Raw genomic sequence first — 15,159 nt, 5'->3', positions numbered from 1 at the left:
CTTTTCCAGCAATAAAGTTTCAACTTTGATCTCCAGCATCTGCAGATCTCACTTTCTCCTCGAAGATTTCAACCTACTGCGAATCCTCTTACAAGGATGCCTTCCTTGAAGAAGCTCTCTGCCTCTCTCTACAAAGATTTCAGTGAGTCCCTCTCTCACTGCACACCCCAGGTCATCTCCTCTGCCAACTCCCCTCCTCCAAGTCCCTCCTCCCTACCTTTTATCTTCTCCTGCTGAACACTCTCTGCTCATTCCTGAAGAAGGGCCTGTGCCCGAAACGTCGAATCTCCTGTTCCCTGGATGCTGCCTGACCTGCTGTGCTGTTCCAGCAATAAAGTTTCAACTTTGATCTCCAGCATCTGCAGACCTCACTTTCTCATCCAACTCAGTACCCTGATCCCACTTATGCTCCATACCATTTGACCCCATTCACCCTAATAACATACCTAGTTCCTTCTTGAAATGATTCAATGTTTTGGCCTCAATTACTTTCTATGGGAGATCATTTTGCAGGCTCACCATTCTCTGGTTGAAGAAATTGTTCTTCATCGCATTTAAAGGTTAACAGTCTGGATTTTATGTCATCTTCACAATAGGTAGCAAGTAAAAATGAGCACACCGTATCGTATTGGCATTACATAAATGTCAAGTACCCAATCATTGTTGCACGGGAATTACTAAAGCAATTTTTTTGCTAGCAAATACTGGATTTGTTTTCTATTACTGCTGAAAATGTGTTGCTGGAAAAGCGCAGCAGGTCAGGCAGCATCCAAGGAACAGGAGAATCGACGTTTCGGGCATAAGCCCTTCTTCAGGAATGCCCGAAACGTCGATTCTCCTGTTCCTTGGATGCTGCCTGACCTGCTGCGCTTTTCCAGCACCACATTTTCAGCTCTGATCTCCAGCATCTGCAGTCCTCACTTTCTCCTCCTTTGTTTTCTATTAGCAAATTATATCAATTCAATCTGCAAAAAAAAATCAAAACTGATGCATTTTAACTAGTGTTAGTAGTTATAATTTAAGTGTGTAATATTGAAATTAGTACAATAAAGTTATGTGTATTAATTGTACATTAGCTGTGAACTACTTGTTACGACAAGGTAAGGAGGACTAAATTGGCTCTGTGCTTTTAATCCCTTATTGGTTGGCTGCAACAAATGTATATTATTTCATTTTTGCAAGTCAATAGCATTTTAATTGTAGTACTAGTCCAAATTAGAAGTCAGTTATCAAGTTTTATTGAGTGAAAGAAAGACGAATTATACTATTTGCTAATGCCGAGAAATATAATGAACTGTGACATCTAACATAGGTGACATAGCTTGGAGGAGCCGGTGTTAGACTGGACAAAGTTAAAAATCACACAATATCTGGTAATAGTCCAACAGATTTATTTAGAAGCACTAGCTTTTGAAGCGCTGCTCCTTCATCAGGTGGTTGTGGAGCAGGGCCATAAAACACAGAATTTAAAGCAAAATATTGTAGTGTCATGCAGCTGAAATATATTAAACAAAATAACTTTACGAATGCATTTTGAAAATCCTAAAACCTACATCTACATCACAGCCTCCCTGCACCCCCAATACCACATCTCCGAACCACTTACAACATGAACCTCCAACTGAACCTGTTGGACTATAACCTCGTGTGTGATTTTTATCTAAATGACATAGGCAGATTCCATGATTTTTCTTCCTTTTTCACTTTGGAAAGGCACTGTGCTCTCCCTTTTAGACATTCTTCAGATTTGTGTAGTTTGTTCCTAACACATCAAAGACCATTTAAGATGACAGTTGGTGCATTTTTTTCTATTTGTATATTTTGTACCTATGACCTGAATCACTTCACTTGATCACTGTTACCTGTATCCTGTATCCCTGTGGGAAGAATTTTTTACACTTGTACTTCAATCAGTTTTTAAGAAGATCTGACCTAACTTTTCCCTTCCCAGTACACACTGCACCTACCAATAACTCTCCATGATTTATGTATAAGGATGTCTAGGCCCCTCTGAATACAAATAATTCCCAATCTCTCATCATACATAGAATTTTGTTTTGTTTCATCTTTATTATGGAAGTAGATAACTGTACACTTGGTTTCAATGTATTTCATCTGCCCCATTCTTGCCCATTCACCCAACCTCCTCTTTAGCCTTTACTCATCCTCCTTACCGTTTACCTTCCTATCTACTTTTGAATTTCCAGAGAAGCCAAAAATGTTACACACAGTCTTCTAATCTAAGTCATCAATATAGATTGTAAATAGTCGAGGCCAAAGTACTGATCTTTGTGGTTCTTCATTAAGTATGGCTTACCACCCCACAAATGTCCTACTTCTCCCTATTGTCTGATTTCTGTGCATTAAAAAATCCTCACATTATATAATTCTCAATTCCATGACTTATAATTCTTTGTGTCACATCTGTGTAGAACTTTACAAATGCATTTTGAAAATTCAAAAACCTACATCCTACATGACAGCCTCCCTGCACCCAAATGCCACATCTCTGACCCACTTACAACATGCACCTGCAGTTTGAAGCACCTTTCATTGCAATGCTGCTTCAAGGATACCGTTCATGCAGGAACAGGCGTTATCTCATAGATTGTACTGGGCTGCATTCCAAACTGCTTTTCCTGCCCAGTTTCCATGCACTCACTTTCCCCCTACTTTGATGTTCACTGGCTTTCAGTCTTGCCCTGCTTTTTTATGCTTTTTCCCCTCAGTCAGAGCTTAAAGACTCTGTACTTCTGTCTTGACTTACTTAATGGCACTGGCCCAAAGCCAGATCTTGTCGGGGGACATTGGCCAAAGGAGTGGACATATTGCTCTATGGTACCATGCTATGTCAATCTTACATCAGTGTCATATGCTACCAGCTTATACAGCATGCACATACAATGCACTGGAAGTAAGTCACCATATCTCAACCTCTGAAGGGCATAGTCCTTAGTCAAGTTAAGTGAGATAGACTTCAGACAGGGGTTCCCTGCAGAGTAGAACATAGTCCAATATCAGTCCAGGGGGTTTGCACACAGTCAGTCGATGTCTTGAAGCAGTCATGGATAGGGCTCTGTATCACTATAATTCAGGCCATCGACCAGTTAGTCCTGTAGGTTCAGTATAATGAGTCTGGGGAGTGAGTTGAGGAGCTGCATACAAATCAGTCAGGTGTCTGTCCAAATCAGTCAGTGGAGTGGGCTGTCCCAGGGTTCAGCTCAATGAAAGTCAATGGAGGTTATGAGGAGCCAGTGCTGTGTTCCCCCAAATGAAGCAGGCAATGAGGGGATGTGTTGGCAACTGAAGAATTGGAAGAGTGGCAGCAGTCTCCTGAGAAGGGAGATTAGGTTATTGAGCAGGAGGAGTGTCACCTTCAGCATAATGGATTCCTGCAGCATGAAGCACAAGTCAGGCAGCACTCAGTTAATATCTGCTTCTGGTATATGACAGCTGGGTGCAGGAATCACTTCGAGACTTAAAGTTTACTTTTGATCAAAAGTAAGCAGTCTGTATCTGTTCTGAGGGGTAGATGAGCAACTGTTTTGTTTGTTTATTGTTTGCAGTGGCAGTCACTGAATAAAACTGAAGATTATCAGCTGTTTAAAGGCTTTACAGTACTTCCTGGCTCCACATTGAGCAAAGAGCAGATGTTAGGCTACACTGGGCATTGGGGAAAGAGCAACTTTTCCTTAGATAGGGTTCGAAAATGAGATGGGTAAACTGTGTATCTTGGTTCTTAAATCACAAGAAATTTATTATTAAGTACATGTATTTGCAATGAAGTGCCGCCCATGCCTTCTCCATGCATTGAGAAGTGTTTGTTTTTGATTCCTCCCTCATTACATGCATGATGAACCAGATGACAGTGCTGAACCAGATGAATGGCTGTCACTTCAAAATGGCATAAATGTCAGGAATCCCAAGATACCTTGGCAGTGGTGAGTACTTCTGCCTGGGAGGGACGTTTAGCACGAGTGGTTACAGGTGTGGTGCATAGTTAATGAGATGAGTTTTGGCAAAAAGCATGAGAAATCTCATTAGGGGTCACATTTGCCCCAGGTTTCAAATGCCAGGTCTTTATTAATGTGGTACTTTCTTTGGCAGTGATAACATTACTAATCATCATCCTGGTTTCAATCTACTAACTCAGTCAGTCTTTATTATCCCTGAATTTGACTTATTAATGTTGATAATGTTCAGGGGTCACAATGAATGTCTCCAATTAGGAAAATTTGAAGAGATTACATATTAGGACTTACTTGAAGAATAGCATATGCCATAATGAGAGAAATGAACATCTGTATTGTCAGAAGCTATTAAAATCCACCTATTCAAAGAAAAATATCATATACTTTGATTGCTGACTTGCAATGAAGGAATCATATCAAACATGCGATCCTGTTCTGAGAGAATTGGGAATAAGATATGGAATCGTAGAACACCTACAGTTGAGATGGAATCCACTCGGCAAAAGTGAGGACTGCAGATACTGGAAATCAGAGTCAAGTTTAGAGTGGTGCTGGTCAGGCAACATCCGAGGAGCAGGAAAATCGATGTTTCGGACAAAAGCCCTTCATCAGGAATGAAGGCAGGGAGCCTCTGGGGTGGAGAGATAAATGGGAGGGGGTGGGGCTGGGGAGAAGGTAGTCAAGAGTACAATAGGTGGATGGAGATGGGGATGAAGGTGATAGGTCAGAGAGGAGAGTGGAGCAGATAGATGGGAAGAAAGATTGGCAGGTAGGATGGGCAGTCTCTGTGGCGCAATCAGTTAGTGCGTTTAGCTGTTAACTGAAAAGTTGGTGGTTTGAGCCCACTCAGGGACGTAGTTAGATTTTTTGCAGTCTCTAAGGTTGCTATGGAGACTATTCAGCGCATCGAGGAATCACTGACTCTCCAAAGGGCCACTCACTCATACCCAACCCTCACTCACCCCCATAGACCTACATTTGCCATGGATAATTAACTCAGCCTGCACATTGCTGCACAATATGAAGTAATTTAGCATGGATAATCCACCTAATCTGCTCATATTTGGACTGTGGGAGGAAATTAGAGCACCCAGTTGAAACCCACACAGACATGGGAGAATGTGCAGACTCCACGCAGACAAGCACCCAAGGCTGGAATCGAATCTGGATTCTTGGTGCTGTGAGACAGCAATGCTAATCACTACTAGTTAATTGCTAGCTGTATGTAAAGTTCAGCACATTGCCATGAAAAACTAATGTACTAGCTTTGTCATGGAATAAATGATACAGCTGATAGTAGTTGACACAGGTCTATTTGGATAGAAATTGTATTTCTACAATGTTTTCAATTCATAATGTAGCTGGGCTTGTGTTTTTAATAGGAAAAAGGGCTTATGCCCGAAACGTCGATTCTCCTGTTCCTTGAATGCTGCCTGACCTGCTGCGCTTTTCCAGCAACACATTTTCAGCAGTTGTGTTTTTAATAGTCAGTTTATTGATTTGGAAAAAAAAACCTGATACTGTTTCAGAAAACAAAGCAAATGCCAACCCCACTGATCTTCATAATGTAAGCACAGGGAGATTTAACTCCAAGCCCTTATTTTCAATAGCTGGTAAATTGGCCACCAGAGACTGGCCTCAAAGTCCATTGCGTGACAGCTCATTTTAAGTGAGAGGCTTTAAATTGTGACAAATTAAAACAATTCTGGTATTAGGTTTCAGAGGCTTTGGAAGGATTAGGCATTATTGCAATCTCCCCATTAAACGCCCGCCACTATACAGTTCCCAACCCATTTGTACCGGATTTTTTTTCTTTTATTATTCTCATATGGAATGAGAGCATCATTGTCAGACCAGAATTTGCTGTCCACCTATATTTGTACTTGAGAACGTGGTAATGAGTTGCCTTCTTGAACTGCGGCGGGACTTGTGGTGTTGGTACATGCAATGTGCTATATTACAAGATTACTTGAAAAATACCAAAGTTTATCAATGATGAGTGCATAGTAATGTGATGAAAAAGTCTTTACAATCTATAATGGCTCTTCAACACAATTATCTGCTCATAAAATACTGCAGTGATCATACATCAAATAACTATGCAGTTGTAATTTAGAAATAACACAATTTATGCATTGAAATGCCTACTGCTAGCTCATTTGTGAGGGATAATTGATGTCAGAATGTACACTGATGGAAATTTTAGCCTTCATTATTACCTGTGAAATAGAACAAGCTGAACTGTAGCTTATTTTGCTCATCATTTTATCATCAAAATCCACTCATAATGTCCATTGTCTTCATTGCTTTTTTGTAAGCAGTTCACAACAAGTGCATTAAATTAATTCTGCTTTTCTGTTGTGCAGCATGGTGAGTTTACAAATGGAAATAATGTAGTCTGCCTTTCCCATGGACAGATTAGGTTGAAATTGTACTTCATTCTTTGGAAAAGAAAATTATGAATGTACATTATTTTGCAAATCCTTTCTACCTTTTACAGAAGGCAATTATAACAAATATTTTAACCAGCATAATAGTTGCTTTGTTCGATTTAATTGTAAAAGAATTTCCCTTTCTTTCGATCTTCATATTTCAGTGAAGAAAACATACTGTGTTCGTTAGGATATATGTTAGGATCACAAATGTCATCAAATACAGAGACATTGGTGAGCTTGACCAACAATTGCTAAACTCTGAATATTGCAAGAACTGAATGTAGAATGCAACACTGCAACTTAAACATCACACGACAAAGGGTTCAAATAGGCATTGCACAACCTTTCGTTAATAGGAGTTGAGAGATCTTCAAAATTTGACCTACTAACAAGTCACCATGTTTTTTTCTGTGGCTTCATTATATTAACACTTGTTTATAATCCTAATCTGCACCCTAACAGTATCAGATCCTATTCTAGTAGTTTCCAGATGTGCTCTCTGAGCATTTATTGCAATTTGAGTATCAAAAGAAATGCCAATCAAATTTTAACATGGCATGCTTAGTCATATCTGAATTATCTAATCAACACTGTCCTAAATGAACCGTAGGCTTATGCACATTACAAAAAAATGAGTTCATGCTTTGATTTCTTGAGCAGCTTAAGTCTGAACTGATGGCTGCTTTGTTAGTTTATTCATCAGGTTGAGTAAAACATCCTGAGAGCTAAGAATTTTGATTAGTTTGTGGCAAATGTAGGGAGTAAGTTTATTTCTAATTGTGCTCTTTCAGCCCATGCTTTCTGCTCATTAACTTTAGTGGATGGAAATTTTAATGCTCCAGGAGCAAAATCATGAGGTTTTATCCCTCCCCTTGGCAACTCGGTAGACAAATGGTTAAGAAGGCACTTAGCACTTTTGCCTTCAGTGATCAGACCTTTGAGTATAGGAGGAAGGACATCATGTTAAGGTTATACAAGACATTAATGAGACCTCTTTGCTCATACTGTGTGCAGTTTTGGTCGCCCTGTTACAGAAAGGATGTTATGAAACTGGAGAGAGTTCAGAAAATATGTTGCCGGCAATGGAGGGTTTGAGGTATAAAAATAGTCTGGAAAGGCTGACAGCTTTTACTCTGCAGCTTTGGAGGTTGAGAGGTGACCTTATTGAGGTTTATAAAATCATGAGGAGTTTAGATCAGGTTTTTCCGTGGTGGTGGTGGGGGGGGAATGGAGGAGTTCAAAACAAGGCAGCATATTTTTAAGGTGAAAGGAGAAAGATTTATAAAAGATACAAGGGGCAACTTTTTTGTGCAAAGTCTGGTTTGTATATGAACAAAACAAAGAACAAAGAACAATCCAGCACAGGAACAGGCCCCATCAGCCCTCCAAGCCTGCACTGATACATTTTGCCCGTCCACACTAAAACTGCCATCACTTACTAGATCCTGAGCCCTCTATTCCCTTCCAACTGATGTAATCACCAGGTGCTTCTTGAATGCTGCTATTCTGTCTGCTTCCACCACCTCCTTTGGCAATGTGTTCCAGACACTCACCACCCTTTGAGTGAAAGATTTGCCTCACACATCTCTTTTAAACATTCCCCCCCACCCCCCACACCTTCAACCTGTGTTCTTTAGTAATTAACACCTCCACCCTGGAAAAAAGCCTAATATTTTCCACTCGCTCTATGCCATTCATAAGCTTTTAAACTTCTATCAGTTCATCCCTCAGCTTCCTGCATTCCAGTGAAAGCAAATTCAGTCCACGCAACATATCTTCGTAGCTAAAATCTCTCATACCAGGCAACATCCTGAATTGAATTGATTGAGTTGAATTGAATTTATTGTCATTTGTACCGAGGCACAGGGAAAAGCTTTGTCTTGCGATCAATACAGGTGGATCACAGAGTTAAATAGCATAGATAAGTAAACTCCAGCAAAAACAAAAACACAGGTACAGGCGAATGTTAAGAGTTTGTGAATCCATTCAGTATTCGAACAACAGTAGGGTAGAAACGGTTTCGAAATTGGCTAGTACATGTGCTCAGGGTTTTGTACCTTCTCCTGAATGGTTGAGGTTGTAGGAAAACATTGCAAAGGTGGGATGGATCTTTAAGAATGCTGGCAGCCTTTCCTTGACAGCGGACCTGGTAGATGGATTCTATAGATGAGAGGTTGGCCTTTGTGATTATCCAGGCCGAGTTCACCACTCCTGGTAGACCTTTTCTGTACCCTCTCCACAGCATCTACATCTTTCTTATAGTGTAATGAACTGTACAAAGTATTCCAAGTGTGGCCTAACTAAAGTCTGTAAAGTTGCAGCATAACATGCCACTGTTTAAGAAGGGTGGTAAGGACAAGCCAGGGAACTATAGACCAGTGAGGCTGACGTCGGTGGTGGGCAAGTTGTTGGAGGGAGTCCCTTGGGACAGGATGTACATGTATTTGGAAAGGCAAGGACTGATTAGGGTTAGTCAACATGGCTTTGTGCATGGGAAATCATGTCTCACAATCATGTCTGACAAACTTGATTGAGTTTTTTGAGGAAGTAACGAGGATTGATGAGGGCAGATTAGTAGATGTGATCTATATGGACTTCATTTAGGCATTTGACAAGGTTCCCCATGGGAGACTGATTAGCAAGGTTAGATCTCATGGAATACAGGGAGAACTAGCCATTTGGATACAGACCTGATTCAAAGGTAGAAGACAGAGGGTGGTGGTGGAGAGTTGTTTTTCAGACTGGAGGCCTGTAACCAGACTGGAGTGCCACAAGGATTGGTGCTGGTCCTCTACGTTTTGATATTTACATAAATGATTTGGATGCGAGCATAAGAGGTACAGTTAGTAAGTTTGCAGATGACACCAAAATTAGAGGTGTAGTGGACAGCGAAGAGGGTTACCTCAGATTACAACAGGATCTTGATCATGTGGGCCAATGGGCTGAGAAGTGGCAGATGGAGTTTAGTTTGGATAAATGCGAGGTGCTGCATTTTGGGAAAGCAAATCAGAGCAGGATTTATACATTTAATGGTAAGGTCCTAGAGAGTGTTGCTGAACAAAGAGTCCTTGGAGTGCAGGTTCATAGCTCCTTGAAAGTGGAGTTGCAGGTAGATAGTATAATGAAGAAGGTGTTTGGTATGCTTTCCTTTATTGGTCAGAGTGTTGAGTATAGGAGTTGGGAGGCCATGTTGCAGCTGTACAGGACATTGATTAGGCCACTGTTGGAATATTGCATGCAATTCTGGTCTCCTTCCTATCGGAAAGATGTTGTGAAACTTGAAAGGGTTCAGAAAACATTTACAAGGATGGTGCCCAGGTTGGAGGATTTGAGCTATAGAGGGAGGCTGAACAGGCTGGGGCTGTTTTCCCTGGAGGGTTAAAGGTTGAGGGGTGACCTTATAGAGGATTATAAAATTATGAGAGGCGTGGATAGGGTAAATGGGCAAAGTCTTTTCCCTGGAGTGGGGGAGTCCAGAACTAGAGGGCAGAGGTTTCGGGTGAGAGGGGAAAGATATAAAAGAGACCTAAGGGGCAAATTTTTCACACAGAAAGTGGTACGTGTATGGAATGAGCTGCCAGCGGAAGTGGTGGAGGCTGGTACAATTGCAACACTTAAGAGGCATTTGGAATGGGTGTATGAATAGGAAGGGTTTGGAGGGATGATCAGCCATGATCATATTGAATGGTAGTGCAGGCTCGAAGGGCAGAATGGCCTACTCCTGCACCTATTGTCTATTGTCTATTGATATGGGCCGGGGGCTGGCAGGTGGGACTAGATTGGGTTGGGATATCTGGTCGGCATGGAGTGGTTGGACCGAACGGTCTGTTTCCATGCTGTACATCTCTATGACTCTATCCTAATACTCAATGCCAATGAACTGCCAGAGGATATGGTGGATGCAAGTACAGCTGCTACATTTAAAGGCCATTTGAATAAGTTGATGAAGTAGAAAGATTTGGAGGAATATGGGCCAAGGGCCAGCAGCTAGGACTAGTTAAGTTTGAGAACATGGTCAATATGGACTGCCTGGAATGAAGGGTCAGTTTCCATGCTGTATAACTCTTTGACTCAATAACTAGATGGAAGTGCCATTCTTTTCTGTTCCTTAAGGAAGCCCTGACTGAGACAGAATGTAGATCTAATACTGCCTGCCCTTCCACCAGTTGCAAGTAGGAGTATTATGGTGCTACTGAAGTTGAGGTTTTGATGCTTGGAACAAAAGCGAGCACTACAGAACATGTCTGACAAGGTGTTTTGCATAATCTTGGCATGTTGTATTTAGCACAACTGGTTCACAAAAGTCCTTTCAGGAAGGAAACTGCCATCCTTAACCTGGTCTGATCTACATGTGACTCCAAATCCACAGCAAAGTGGTTGATTCTTAATTACCCACTAGGAAGGGCAATAAAATTGCTGGCCTAGTCAACAACGTCCTTAACTCATTAATGAATAAACAAAAATGTCTCACTGTGGCACACAGTGCTCAAGGATTACCCACAATATATTTCAATGGAATGTTTTCAAAGTGAAAACAATATCAACCAAACCTTAAATAGAAGCGAAACATTCAACTTCATCAGTAACATTTTTTATAATCAATTTGTTTTCCAACTCACCATTATTTTAACCAGATTTGAGGTAAACTTTAATAAAACAAAGAATTGTGAGTGCTGAAAATCTGAAACAGAGATTGCTCGAGTTACACAACAGCTCTGCCAAAAATTGTGAAGAGAACGCAGAGTCCAGTGACCCTTCTTCAGAACTGAAATGACCCAGGAAAAGGTGATATTTGTGCTGGTGACAGGGGGCGGGGAGGAAAAAGAGTGAGCAGATAGGTGGAAGTGAAGCCCAGAGACAGAGAAAGAAGGTTCGACAGAAGGTTCTGGCTTTTGTTCCTTAATACATAAAGCAAACATTTGTATTATTTTAAAAACACAGTCATCCACACAAGTTGAAAGGTTTTGTTTCTCAACTGAAAATAATTCATTTTGTAACATGGTAATTTAAATATGATGGGCATTTTATCTCACAGGTTGGATACTAACATTTGTTATCAAGTCTTACAATGTCACAGGAAATACCTAATGCCATTGGGTATGTTTTCTTTTAAACATGACCATCATGTATCACAAATACTTTCTCACTTTGCTTTAGTGATGCAGCTCAAAATGTCATGTTCTCTGTTCTCATAGTGCAGGTTGCTAGGGGGAAGGAAAAGCCATGTGCCCTTTTTCATGGCAATAGTTGCTGTACTCAATATCGACAGAGCAACCAATTTGACACTTCAAGTGAGAGTGGAGGTATGGAAATTTGGGGTTGGGGAGCCAGGTGGGTAGGGTTCCAAGATGTAGATAGGTAGGATGCCAGGATGCCTTGAGGTGGAATATCAGGATGCTGGGAAGGTAGAGTGCCACATAAGAAAGGTGCTAGGTGAGTAGAGTTCTAGGTGGGTAGAGTGTCAGAGAAGTTATGGAATGTTTAGGATGGTTTGGGATGGGTGTCAATCTCATATCCAGAGGGGATGAGTGTTGTGCTCAGCAAGGGGAAGGGGTTTGGTTGGAAGGTGGGGGTAGGTGTGGAGGGGGAATCAGTTCAAGTGGCTGAGTATGCAAGTGATCTAGGGATATCTTAGGTGGATGGTACATTTGGGGACGGAGGGGGTGAACATTTTAATTGTTGCCTAGTAATTAGACTGGCAGAATTCAACTGAGTGTCAGTAAGCAAGCAATTCATTTGCAATTGGCATTTGAAAGCAGTGTCATAGACTTTATCAATTAGTAGACATGATGGATGTTCATAGCCAGGTTAAATTTGTCCTGGCCTTTGTCTATATAGCTGGGCAATTTTCCACAATTTTTAGCTAGATACCAGTGTTGGAGCTGTAATTTAACAGCTTGGCCAGGGGAGCAATGAGTTCTCGAGTACAAGACTTCAGTGTTATTGCCATAATGTTTTCTGGGCCATTAGCTATTGCCATGACATGCAATGTCTTGTAGTTATTTCTTGATATCACCTAGAGTGAATTGAATTAGCTGAAGACTGGAATCTGTGTCTAGGGACCTTCAGAGATTGTTAAATGATAAAACGTCACAAAATCTCTATGTAGCAACCATTTTGTGCAAAAAGAATGACATTTACTACTTTACTATGTACTAAATGAAACATTTCCCACTAATGGAAATTAAATTATTCTCTGGGCCTTTTAACACTTACAGTCATTTTATCCATACAGCTGTGAAAATCTTACCAACCTGTGGATTTGAACTTTTCTGCAACATGTGACTTGGACACACAGATGACCAAAAGATGATGAGGTGGAGGTTCTTTATTTCACTGACATCAGGTCATTTAATCAGGAAGGGAAATAAAGGATTAGCAAGGAGCTGGTTACATATTGCATGGAATGGCTGTGTGGGTTAAATTGGGCTGAGGAATTCTTGTCTCTGTCTGCTACCCCATTCCCCTCAGCCATCTTTTCACCAGTGAGAGCCCATTCAACTGCCCCAGTTATCTTCCCTCACCATCAGCACCAGTTGATGGATGTCCAGAGAACTATTCAGCTCACTTGCTAAGTGTCCTTCTGCATTGCTGCTACCTGCTGCTGGAGATCCTGTTACACAGGTTCCAAGGGAAATAGTACTTATTACAATCACCAGATGTCACGAAGCAACTCACAGTCAAAAAATGTATTTTTGAAGTATAAGTCATGATGTAATAATGGAGAAAAGGTAGCCAATTCACACACAATAAACTTTTGAAAACATACGATAATGACCAGATATTCTGTTACTGAGATGTTGGTTGAAGGGTAAATATTGGACAGGGGACTGGCAATAATTCTTTGCACGTGTTCAAGATAATGTCAGGGATCTTTTATTTGTACCTGAGAGGGCAAATGGGACTTAAGTTTAATGTTGAACCTTAGAGAAACCTCCTCTATTAGTCCATCACTCCTTTAGCAGTAATCTACGGCAGCATTCTCAAATGCTGGAGTGAATTTTGAGTATTTAACCATACGGTGAGAGGTATTTTCAGCTACATCATAATCAACACACAATGCAATAACACTCAACAAGGTTTGCCAAGCTTGGTTAAGACTCTGGAATGTTGGCTTTGAGCATTGTAATGTCTACTAATCAAAATAAACACAACAACCTAGTTCTGAAATGAAACCAGGACTGGATGCCTATTAATATCTGACATTCCTAATGCTGTATGGCCTCACTTGGCAGACTGGGTGCAGACATCTGTACTGCCAAGTGAGTTATTAGTCTGCTTCTTCCAGGTTGAAAGAACTGGGCAAATGATGTTGAGAGTTGCATTCTGCTATAACCATTGGAGGAAATCCTGGAGAAATTGTTTGAGTTGCTAATTTTCTTCTCCAAAGTAACTATGGGAGAAAATCCTCAGAATATATTGGCATAGTTTGGAATTGGATAAAGTCAATGTCACACTTAAAAGTTGTCCAGCCAAAGAAATCCTCCCTTTCACTTGCAAAACTTCAGGTGACACCAGGGGATAGCTTGCAAAGTAATAACAAGGTTAGGGAAAGGAGCAGTGTCAGTGAAAAGACAGATCTGATGACAGAGCTACTTCAATACTGCAATAAACCATGAGATTAGCTGACAACATTGAAAAAACAAGTTCTTATTGATAAGACATACCAATTAAGGAGACAAAAGCATCTACTACTTCTAATCCAAGACCTGGCAAATCTCCAAAGGAGACTTTGGAAGACAACAACACTTGTTCTGGCAAAAGCTCAAACATTCAGAGGATCCGAAATGGTTCTGGCATTAGATTTATGGGACCTCAGATGAGGGTCAAAATGAAGGCATGCAGTTCTCCATCTTCTTAGTTCCTGTGCAAAGCCAGGCCAACAAAATGCTGTAACTAGAAAAATAAAAGCAAAAGTGCTTGAGGAACTCAGCAGGTTTGGCAGCATCTTTGGAGAGAGAAACTGTTAACAGTGCAAGTCCTTCTTCCAAAGCTGCAAACAACTCAATGTAACTTCTCCTCTTCTAAAAGTGGTGTCGATCTTTCTCATTTTCTAACCATAGTCCAAAAGAAATGTCTCCTCCAATATACACAACAGCTTTGTACAGTCCTTCAATAATTTGGTAACTACAAGCAGCGTGACATTATATTGTTAAAGTCCATCTGGCGTTACAAGAACTGAAATTTCTTTGATTGTATTAGTCAATGAAACTTAGCAATATTCTTTCAAACAAGTCAAATTTTACAAACAACTTTGTTTTTTAAATTCTCCCAATATGATTCTCCAATTTGGAACGAGGTGACCAAGCATGTGGATGAGGGTAGAGCAGTGGAAGTAGTGTACATGGATTTTAGTAAGGCATTTGATAAGGTTCCCCATGGTAGGCTTATGCGGAAAGTCAGGCGGCATGGGATAGAGGGAAATTTGGCCAGTTGGATAGAAAACTGGCTAACCGGTCGAAGTCAGAGAGTGGTGGTAGATGGTAAATATTCAGCCTGGAGCCCAGTTACAAGTGGAGTCCCGCAGGGATCAGTTCTGGGTCCTCTGCTGTTCGTAATTTTTATTAATGACTTGGATGAGGGAGCCGAGGGGTGGGTCAGTAAATTTGCAGATGATACAAAGATTAGTGGTGCTGTGGATAGTGAGGAGGGCTGTTGTCGGCTGCAGAGGGACTTAGATATGATGCAGAGCTGGGCTGAGGAGTGGCAGATGGAGTTCAACCCTGCCAAGTGTGAGGTTGACCATTTTGGAA

Source organism: Chiloscyllium plagiosum, chromosome 15, assembly GCF_004010195.1.
Source record: "Chiloscyllium plagiosum isolate BGI_BamShark_2017 chromosome 15, ASM401019v2, whole genome shotgun sequence".
NCBI classification, from domain to species: Eukaryota; Metazoa; Chordata; class Chondrichthyes; order Orectolobiformes; family Hemiscylliidae; genus Chiloscyllium; species Chiloscyllium plagiosum.
This window is presented reverse-complemented; position numbering follows the sequence as displayed.